The sequence below is a fragment of the Manacus vitellinus genome, unplaced genomic scaffold, assembly GCF_001715985.3.
Source record: "Manacus vitellinus isolate BGI_N305 unplaced genomic scaffold, ASM171598v3 scaffold_8_pilon, whole genome shotgun sequence".
NCBI lineage: Eukaryota > Metazoa > Chordata > Aves > Passeriformes > Pipridae > Manacus > Manacus vitellinus.
In genome coordinates this window covers 4,503,392-4,513,352 of record NW_021940864.1, presented here as the reverse complement: position 1 = coordinate 4,513,352, position 9,961 = coordinate 4,503,392, and the positions used below count along the sequence as shown (strand labels likewise).

The following is a 9,961-nucleotide window of genomic DNA, read 5'->3' as shown; positions in this document are numbered from 1 at the left end:
CATCTTGCACTCCCAGCCCTCTTGGCTCCCTGGCCCTCAGGGAGCAGCTGGTCCTGGCTGTTCCCTGCCAGGCAGCCAGTATGACTTCCAACGCCTTCAGTGAATTGCTCATCAATCCTGTAAATGAAGACATATTTCCCAAATGATTATGACAAATTCCCAATAATTTATGTATTTGAGAGAACCCTTAGCTTAATTCGCAGATAAGATGAATATGCTCAGTTCAGCCAGTAAATTATTCACTTGTTTCTTGGAACAGCGGGTTCTGCATGGGAAGGGAAACACGGAGGAAATACAAGTCCCAGAGAGGCAGTCTAGTCCAGCAACAGTGCCCTCCAGTAAGAAATGTAGACCTAGAAAGTTTATAGAGAATAAAACAACTATTTAATTCAAGATGCTGAATGTTTTGACAGTTAAAAATACCAAGCTACTCACTGCAATTATACAACGAAGCATTAAAACATTCATAGGACATTAGCCTCATGTAAACAAACAGCTCTTCCACTCTTCCTTGTGCAAGAGTGAGGAACCTACGTCTTGTAGGTACCAGACCACCAGCTCTTCCTCCCAGACACCCCTGGGAGAAACCTGTGTGCTTCCTGTGGCTTTGGCTGTCCTTTGAAGAGTCCCACTTGCACGGTGATCTCTAACAGAGGAAGGAGCCTCAGTTTGAAAGATGTGGCCTAACGTGGTGTTTGCTACAGCAACGGCTGCTGAATATTTGATTGTCTCAAATGAACATCTCTGAGCAGCCGGGTCTGGCACTGTGCTATGGGCTCAGAAATGCAAATCACTCACTGTGGAAATATTGTTATCAGCTTCTCAGGAATGGCTGTGTTAAATAAACTGGGTGTGAACATCACTCCCAGCTCTAGTGCTATTGTACTAGCCCAAAGCTCCCATAACTGGGAAGGGCTGGAGTGTCTGGAAAGAAAGGCTACGTGTACCTCTGGGAAGACGACCAGGTTAATGGATGAATTAAATTCTCCAACATTTGGCAATTGAATAGCATTTGTGAGTATTAACAGGATTGACCTTTTTCTAGAACATGACAGTTCTGTTTCTCTTTTTATTGTCTTCTTTTTCTATTCATGAGAGTTGTACTCACTGAACAGACCAAGACCAGAAGGAAAAAAGTGTTCAAGTCCTTTTACTTTAATTACAGGCTCCCTCTTTGTCTGCCTTTCCTTACAGGACAGATACAAGCTGTTTGGTTAGGAGCTGATCTGACACTGTAAAACCACCCAGAGAGACACCATTACAGTGTAGTGGATTCCAAGCTCTGCTAGCAACACAAAGGAAAACAAATTTGGTTTGTGCTTATGTCTGATAAAATCTAGACTAAGAGTATATGTAAATACTTTTGTTTTCCCCTTGTAGTTCTCTTGATCACAGTCATTTTACAGATATAATTTTTTTTTTGGAAGCATGCTGGAAAATATCTTTGTCCTAGGACTTACAGTGAATCACAGAATCATCTTTATCATCTGCCAGTGTTGCCCATTTTGGTGACCACTCAACCTCGTCTACCACTGAGCTGCTTTTTTTGTGTGTGCTTGTTGGTTTGCCTTAAGTTTAAGAGCTCGTGGTGACCCTAATGTACATGTGACAGACAGCAGATATTCTCAGTAACTTTTTAGATGTTCAGGACATGTTAAACTCAAGGATCACACACCAACCATTCATGTGTGCACAGTAAATTGGGTTTGGACTTATTGGGTCTGGAACAGCAAAGGCACAACAGGAGTCACAGAGAGAAAATTCTCTAAGTCATTTATATGTCCTTTTTCATTACTACTTGTTTATGCAAATGTGTTATGTCTGTGGAGGAAAATAAGCTAACTCAAGATTTTATGTTCCTGCTTTTCAGTGAAGCAAGAGAGCACTCTAAATCCAGTTCTGCAAGACCTTCACCACGGTCTCCTCTGAATTGAATAGTTTCAGTTTTTCTAGGAACTAATCACAGAATAGCAGAATAATTAGGGTTGGAAGGGACCTCTGGAGATCATCCAGTCCCACACCCCTCCCAAGGCAGGGGCACCTACAGGAGGTGACACAGGAACATGTCCAGGTGGGTTTTGAATGTCTCCAGAGAGGGATACTCCACAACCTCCCAAGGCAGCCTGTCCCAGTGCTCTGCCACCCTCAATGTAAAGAAGTCCTTCCTCACGTTGAGGTGGAACTTCTTGTTTTAGTTTATGACCATTGCTCCTCCACCTGTTGCTGAACACCACCAAAAAGAGTGGCACCAATCTCTTGGCACCTGTCTTTGAGATATTTATATGCATGAATGAGGTCCCCTCTCAGTCTTCTCTTATCCAGACTAAACAGGCCCAGCTCCCACAGTCTCCCCTCATAAGAGAGATTCATTTATGAAAACTGAAAACCTGAGAGAGAAGGGGAAAAAATGGAGAAAGGTAATTTTCCAAGTAGAAACCTGCATGCAATTTCTGAGTGAAAACCTCTATGCAGTTTGTGTCAATGCCTGAAAATAAGTGCAATTCCATTTTCTTGTTCCTTCAGGAGGTCTTCTTTAAAGCATGGTCTGCTGTTGCCTGGCACACAGAAGCAAACAGTGCCACGTGCTGCACGTCCTGTTGGACAGCTCTGAAAGACAACAGTAGAGCTGCAAGTTTGGAAATGAGTTGTGGTTCCTTATGGGGCCTCTTTGCAGCAGGTGGATAATAGTTGTCTCTGCTTTGAAGCCAATACTGTTCACTGCGCTGCTGCCTCGCATTTATGTAGTTATTTATGGTGATGTTCACACTGATTTCTCTAATTTACTATGTGAGGTGTAGAATAACAGTCAATCGGATGTAGGATCTGGCAATACATTTTCAGCTATGTCAGCAAATACTGCTGAAATGGCATTTATTGACAGAGTGCTAGAGTGACTCCTGAGGAAACATACACATGCTAAAGTCCATCTTCACTAAATATTCTCATTTTGACAGACAGCAAACATCCCATAGCACGGCCACAGTTATACCAGCTACAGGTGACCGTAAAAGAACAGTTCAGTCTAATAAATGAAGTGATACCATTTAATTATCTTAGGCTGATATGATTGCATCTGCTGCAGTGTAACTGTGTAAACAGTCACGCCTTCCACGGGCACATGAGCTGGGAGAAGTACTACAGCACTTTTATCAATAAGTCTTTGCCAAACAAGATACGGCAGGAAATTTGAGCACTTCCTGAATTTAACCAGCTCCCCTTAATAAAGTGATTTTACAGAAGAGAGAACAGGGAAATTGATGCAATTAGCAATTGCATTTTTGGCTATCTGCCCAGAGAAAACTGAACCAACAGCCAGATGAATGATTTCTATCCATGTAAATTTAGAGCACAGAAAGCGAGTTGTACCTCTGTGTCAGGGTCTGACCCCAACTAGCACATGTCCCCAAAGGGGACAGGAATGACACATGCCTGCCCATGACCTCTGATGCTCCAGACATGTCCTCCTCAGCCCTGTGCTACATACCAGCTTCTTCCCTCCTGTGTCCTTTCCTTTTGGCTTTATTTTCAAATGAGCTGTACCTACCTTTGGGACTCCAAGCTGTCCAGTGGCACAGGAAATGATAGGCAGGGAGATTTCTTAGCAAAACTGCTGACTCTCCTCCCTCTCTCTTGGGAAGAGCAAGGCTATGTGTGCAATACATGGCATTATCCGTGTCACTCCTTCCATTCAGCAAACAGAAGGATAACACACCTTTCAAAAGCATGCATTAAACCCGTCCCTCTTCATCTAGTTATCAGATGCGGTCTTTAATGGAGACCATGCAGCTGGTTCCCATCTGCTCAGCTGTGGCTCACTTTTGTATGTTATTGTTTGGGGTTGTTTCTCCTGCTTTGGGTTAAATTAAGAATGAGGTTTCAGAAATGGCTGCAGCTCTGGCCTGCTCCCAGCCCCACACCACATGCTCCCATCAACATCCTGGTTGCCAGCTCTTAAGCTCATCGGACCTCTCAGCAATCCCTCTCACCTTATCATGCAGACAGAAAATTATTCGCTTCCTAGGTTAGTTCTCTGCTGGCTTGGAAAGCAGGCCTGGTTCACCAAAGGGTCAGGAAAGCACTGGCAGCAACAAGAACATGCTGCCAGGGGCAGGGAGGCAAGGATGGGTCGTCCCTTTGAGGGCAGCTTGCAGTTAGAGCTGGGAGCTAATGCCAAATAGCGGCGGTCGCACTCCACCACTGCTCCCAGCTGTGTTTCCTGCCCTTTCCCTTGCACCAAATCTACTCTTGGAATGGCTTCAGGGTGAGTTGATTCAGCTGGCTGATCTGGCTGAAAACTACTCATTTTTATGGCATGGTTAGTTTGCTGCTGTTGTCAGCCAGATGAACAGATTCACCCTGTGGCCACACAGCCGCTAGATACAATGTAAGGAAAGCAACACAAACAGGAAACACAGACCAGCTTGTAGATACCTCAGCTGCAATACCAAACTGCAACCTAAAGAGCAGCCACACCGATCCAGCCATCCTGCTGTTCCTGCAATAGGCAGATAACTAGATAGTTTGCTTCCCTACCTGTGCACTTCTGCTCTAAAGAACATCTTTTCAGTACAGGAAGTGTATTTTTATCTCCCTTATTCTGTGTGAGTAGAATTGCACTCCAGCAGGCAATATCAACCTCTTCTGATTTGTGGACTGCTAATGGAGAGGCAGGTCCTGCACAGAGGGACTAAATCTATTGACTTCCATTCTTTTGTGGACTTTGGAAGTTACTCACAGTGGCAACAACCACAGACTGAAATGTACCGCACAGTGGAACTGCTGAGAATCACACAAGTCCCACCTGACTGGCAATAGTCTTTTGACATCTTTTTCTTCTTTCATTTCTTTTTATTTCTCATCAAGGATAATAAAATCAGAGCAAATTACCGGGGTGAGGCTGGTGAACAAAATCAGAAACTTTGAGCTAAAACCTCCTCAGTCCAGTTTCCTAATGGATAGTGCAGAACAAATTACTGAGACAGAACTTTCCATTCTCACTATCTGTGAGTAGGCTGTCCTCACAGGAAATAAGCAGTAACATCCTTTTTTACAAAAGTAGTGCAAGATCTTTTGTTGCAAGGCAGAGTCACAAAGCTGAGTCTGTGTACGGACTGCACTAACAACTCTGCCTCCTCTTGGCTTATAGATGCTCCTCTTGGCAAAACTGTGACTCCTCTCTCCATCACTGCAGAAGGCTGTCTTTTGGTGTGAGGGGGTTTCAGTGGCAATACTGGCTTGTAGTGAAATGCAGCCTCCTTCCTTTTATACTTCTCTCACTCTCTTTCTCCTGGCTTTATTCCCAGATCTGGTTCACTGCCCAGCCCTGTAAACTGAGTCAGTACAATTGTCAGGGTGAAGGGCTGCAAGGAGAGGAGTGAGATGAGGGAGATGGCAAAGGGAGAAGGCAGCAAGATCTCCTTAAGCTGCCAAACCCTCACTTTTCACCAACCCAGAGTTCAAGACTGGCACATTTAGTACATCCATAATCTCACCCAGCATGTTTGGCTTAAATTGTCTGTAGTTTATTTACACACCTTCTGGTCTCTATCTTGCTGATGATTGAGAGGAATTGCTGCTGAAGAGGTCATATGTTTTCTTAAAGACAGGGAGACATGAATCCTTTTTCTTTCACATGCTTTGCTGCAAGATAATGAAATCTTTGAATGAGGAAGGGAACAACATATTAACATATAATTAAAAGCAGTCATGAAGTCATCCACTGGGGACCTCATCATGTATCTCTTGTTAAATGGGGTCTGGGATGGCTGGCATGTGTGGGGAAAAACAGGGCAAGAGTTCTCAAAGGGAAAGTTTAACCAAGGTGATTACATCTCACCAGCCAGTTTTCTGAACCCTATTCCCAGGAGAGAAGTATCTGAATGCCTGTTTCAGTGGTGGTGCACTCCTACACACCAGTCCTAAAACAGCAGAGGTTAACAACATTCAAAATATCAGCACTGCCCCCTGAGATAAAACACTATCATGACGAAAAGAGCAATTCTCTGGCATCCTTCTGCCTGCAGAATCTGTATAAGCTGGGCTCCACTAAAGGAGCATTACCAATGCAATTATGTGAGTTAAGAGCTGGGTCTTTTGGTGATAAAAGCCCTCATTTAGGTGTAGCTATACACACATAGGCAGGAAGAGTGTGTCTTTAACCTCACTGAGATACAGAAAAAAAAAACCACATCTCTAGCATAGACAAGCCCTTAGGATCAAAAATACATGAATATAATATCTCCTTTTGTGTGTGGCTTATATTACAGGCCTCCATAGAGTGCCCATCATTGTAATCCTTGAGTAGCAAACAACAATATTTTCCAGCTAGGGAACAGGCTCTGATATTCACAACAGCAACTGGTATTTCTTTCCAGATCAAAACCCGTGGAAGGAAATTCCTTGCCAGATGGAGTCCCAAGCACCACTAGTAGTGTGCCCAGTAACCTGTTATCCACGACAGACAGCAGGTTCTTGCTAATCCTCTCTACTCAAAAAGAGGGCAGTAGCAATCTTTGCCAGTTGAACCTTATCACTGTGGTGTGAAATGTCACTTGCAGGTCAGTAGCTGTTTGTTCTGACCCCCTCACTACATTTTACTGCAAAAAGTAATTATCTCACTGTTGATCACTTTAGGAGACTGATCTAGTCCCTCAGCTTTAGTGGTCATGTTAGGAAAGGGCTGGTCCTGAATCCCACAAAAGTACGTAAGAGTATCCAATATGACTGGTTTGATGAAAATAACACTTATTTAGAGGCAAGTAATTTAATGCACAAAATATTTAATAATTTTGATCTTTTTAACTGTCATCTACAAGTCAGGAGAAAAATCCTTCAGGAGGGCTGGAAAGTCTTGCAGATCTGAAGAAGGAAATTTCTCTAACCACATGTGAAAGAAGGAAGATGTTTGCTTTAGCATCACATTAATTTAAAAAAGATCCAAATTTTTGGTTAATTTTACTTTTTGAAAAATCTTGTTTTCATCAACTGGTAAAATATATTAGAGGGAAAACATCTATTTTGTAAGAAAGTCCTTTTTTTTTTTCCCAGTGGCACATTACAAGATCTTCCCTTTTAATGCATTGAAGGAGTTGGTTTGACGATTCTTTCTGACACCTCAAAGAGCTGAGACTCTGCAAATAGGTAGTGAAAGGATTAAATAAATTACTTGATCACTGTGGAAAATCATAGCCAGGGATTCAGAACACCAGGAGCCTGAGGTTTCCATGGCTATTGTATGAGAAAGACACCTTCATCTTGTAACACATCTAGGATTGCAGTGCTATTTTTTTGAACAAATGGGATCATGGCCAATGGTTTACCAGTCTCAGTTCTACAAGTGTAGAAGCCACTCAGTTGTCTCAAAGCCTCAAACAAAGGCAGACAAAAGCTTTGCAAAAAGTCTCATCTGTCCCTACTTAAAATGGAGACTGCTCAATAGCTAAAGAACTGAGCTCTTAGTTATCAAGGGGTATGGTAAAATCCCAAATAATCTGCAGACTATTAGAGGACCAGTAAAGCCTCTGGCTGGGAAGTTATTCAATGTTCAAGGATTTCCAGTATCCTGTTTCCTAGGTGCCATTAAAAACCCACAGTCTTTAATTCCACAGCAACTCGGCTCTCCCTGTGATACCATTATGTGTATATGGCTGGATGCAAACACTGTGGCAGTTCTCACCTGACAGCATATTGCTACACACTGTAGCATGTAAATTAGTCTCTGTGTGTTGACACAAGTCACCCTTCTTCAGTGTCACTTTATTTAAACAACCATGCAGTGTGTATTTGCATGTGTATCAGTACATAGAAGAAACCACCTCCCCAGTCAGCTCTTCATCCTCCTCGCGATCCTTGTGCCCACAGCACAGCCAAAGTAGGGGAGCCTGAGGGGTTTCCAGAGAGCTGCCAGGGAAGGATGGGGACTGGGGCTGCTCCCTGGCTCCCTCCCAAGCTTCCCGTCTCACTGGAGGCTGCTTGCTTTCATTTCTGGGTGCCTCTGATTTCCTCGTTGATAAAATATTCCTGCTTGGGAGCTGGGTGCAGCCAGTGCCCAGAGACACACCCAAGCCCGGCCTGTGGCGTGTGCATTTCCACCCCAACGGCTTTGTCTGACACCAAATCGTTCCTCACATTGCCTGACTGTCCTGTCACCTTTGGTAACAGCCGTGTTTGGCAGCCAACCATTTCCTCGCAGACTGGTGAGCTCACGACTGCTTCAAACGGGTGTCAGAGAAGTTTACACGTTCCTTGGAACGGGCTGTTCCTCACCCACACTACAAAGGCCCGATCTGAACTACAAACCACACAAAATCAACCTGCCTGCAACGCTGTGGCCACTTCGCACTGGTTTAGTCCTGTCAAGGATGCAGAAAGGAGCTGGAGCTCAGGCTGATCCATTCAGCTCTGTGAGGCTGGAGGGTGTTGTCCTCCCTCAGCCTGTCTTGTCCCCATGCTACACCCCACCAAGCCAGGGCTCAGCCCAGCAGGATTTCAAGCAACCGCTCCAGCAAACTGGGCACTTGTGAAATTTTTTCTGAAACTTTCTCTGTCTTTTTGATGTAGCTGTTGCTTCCTGGACTCCTATCATCTGAGCTGTCTCATGTGGTTGCAGAAAATGGAATTGGATGGACCACTGGTAACATCAGCTCACCATCCAGTAGGCCAGTGACTCAAGGGAAGGGGGAAAGCAGAACCAAAACAGCCAGACTCCCCTTTCTGCTCTTCCACTCGCTGGCTTTCACATAACTGTGAGCAGGCCACTCAGTCTTCCCATGTTCTAGTAAAACAAAGACACATCCCTGGAAAATATATCAAGGTCCTCAAGAGAAGGAATTCTGCAGAGTGAAATGCAGGGATTACTCCTAAATGCTATCGCTCAGATTTTAGAAAAGAATTGGCTTTACTAGAGCATCCACCATTTCAGGGCTGTCCTTAACAGCCCTGAAAGCCAAGACCCCTCTCCAGTGCCAGCACAATTCCACAGTCATTCACTTCTCTCTATTCACTCTAGGTTAACAAATCACAATTTCTTAAATAGTCCTGCTTTTATGGGAAATTTCAGCCTGGTTGGTGTTTTTTGAAATAAATGTGGCTCCATCCACTTAACAAAAAGGTTTCATATGTTGGATAATGCATTTCTGGACTTACCCCATGCAAGAAGTCAGTTTATCCAGAACTGCCAAAAGGTTTTCTGCTCGGTTGTCACTGTGTAGGGATCACTGATAGCACATAGTCAAGTGTGAGGTAGAAGTCATGCTATGTTGCAAAGCCAGATAAAATTACCTTTCTGTTAACAAACTGTGTAAAATTACCCAGTTTGTCTAACCTTGAATTCCTCCTGGTTTCTGGGGAGATTTTGTCCCAAATTCCTTGAACTATATAATGATTACTACCGTATTTTATTTTGGTTGTGTGCACATGAAGTAGGGCGGACTTGTAATACACCAGGGACTGTGTAGAGCGGCAGCTGTTACACTTTCAAAGAGCGTTACTGAGCTTTTTATAGTTGGCTGCAGTTGACATCATGGCTAAATTGAGTCTCGCTCTAAAATATATTCCACCCAGCCTGTGCAACCTTAAAGCCATGCATTGCTGGGAGAAGAGAGGGTCACAGGAAGCTATGCAATACCAGCATGGAAGTAAAAGCCTGGGGATGTGTTTGCTTCTTTTTCCTGTATCCAGTAGAAATGGTCTTGAAATATTTCTTCAGGAAGAACAGCCACCTCTGGAGAAGACAGGATGAAACCTTTCATCTTGGGATCAGCAATCAAATGTGGCCCAGGTGAGCAGTGACTGACAGCTGGAATGACCTCGCTGTAGGAAGCTCTCTCAGTGCCTCACAGGTAACTGTCCAGATTGAAAGAGGCCAAGTGCTTTTACACTGCTATCACTGGTGCCACCGTGATGCTGCTGGAACCTGGGTAAAAGCTGCTGCACAGTAAAAATCATTGGTGAGGAACATCAC

The 9,961-nt window shown here is 44.0% G+C and overlaps 1 long non-coding RNA gene across 1 annotated transcript; it reads right to left on the bottom strand.

The window, feature by feature from the left end:
• Positions 1–152: 152 nt before the first annotated feature.
• On the bottom strand, positions 153–9,705 carry LOC108641808. Its single transcript, XR_001922288.3, has 4 exons — positions 9,323–9,705; positions 9,145–9,215; positions 5,535–5,640; positions 153–353 (listed from the first exon to the last, which is right to left on the bottom strand). It is a non-coding gene; the product is annotated as an uncharacterized LOC108641808 (long non-coding RNA).
• Positions 9,706–9,961: the final 256 nt, after the last annotated feature.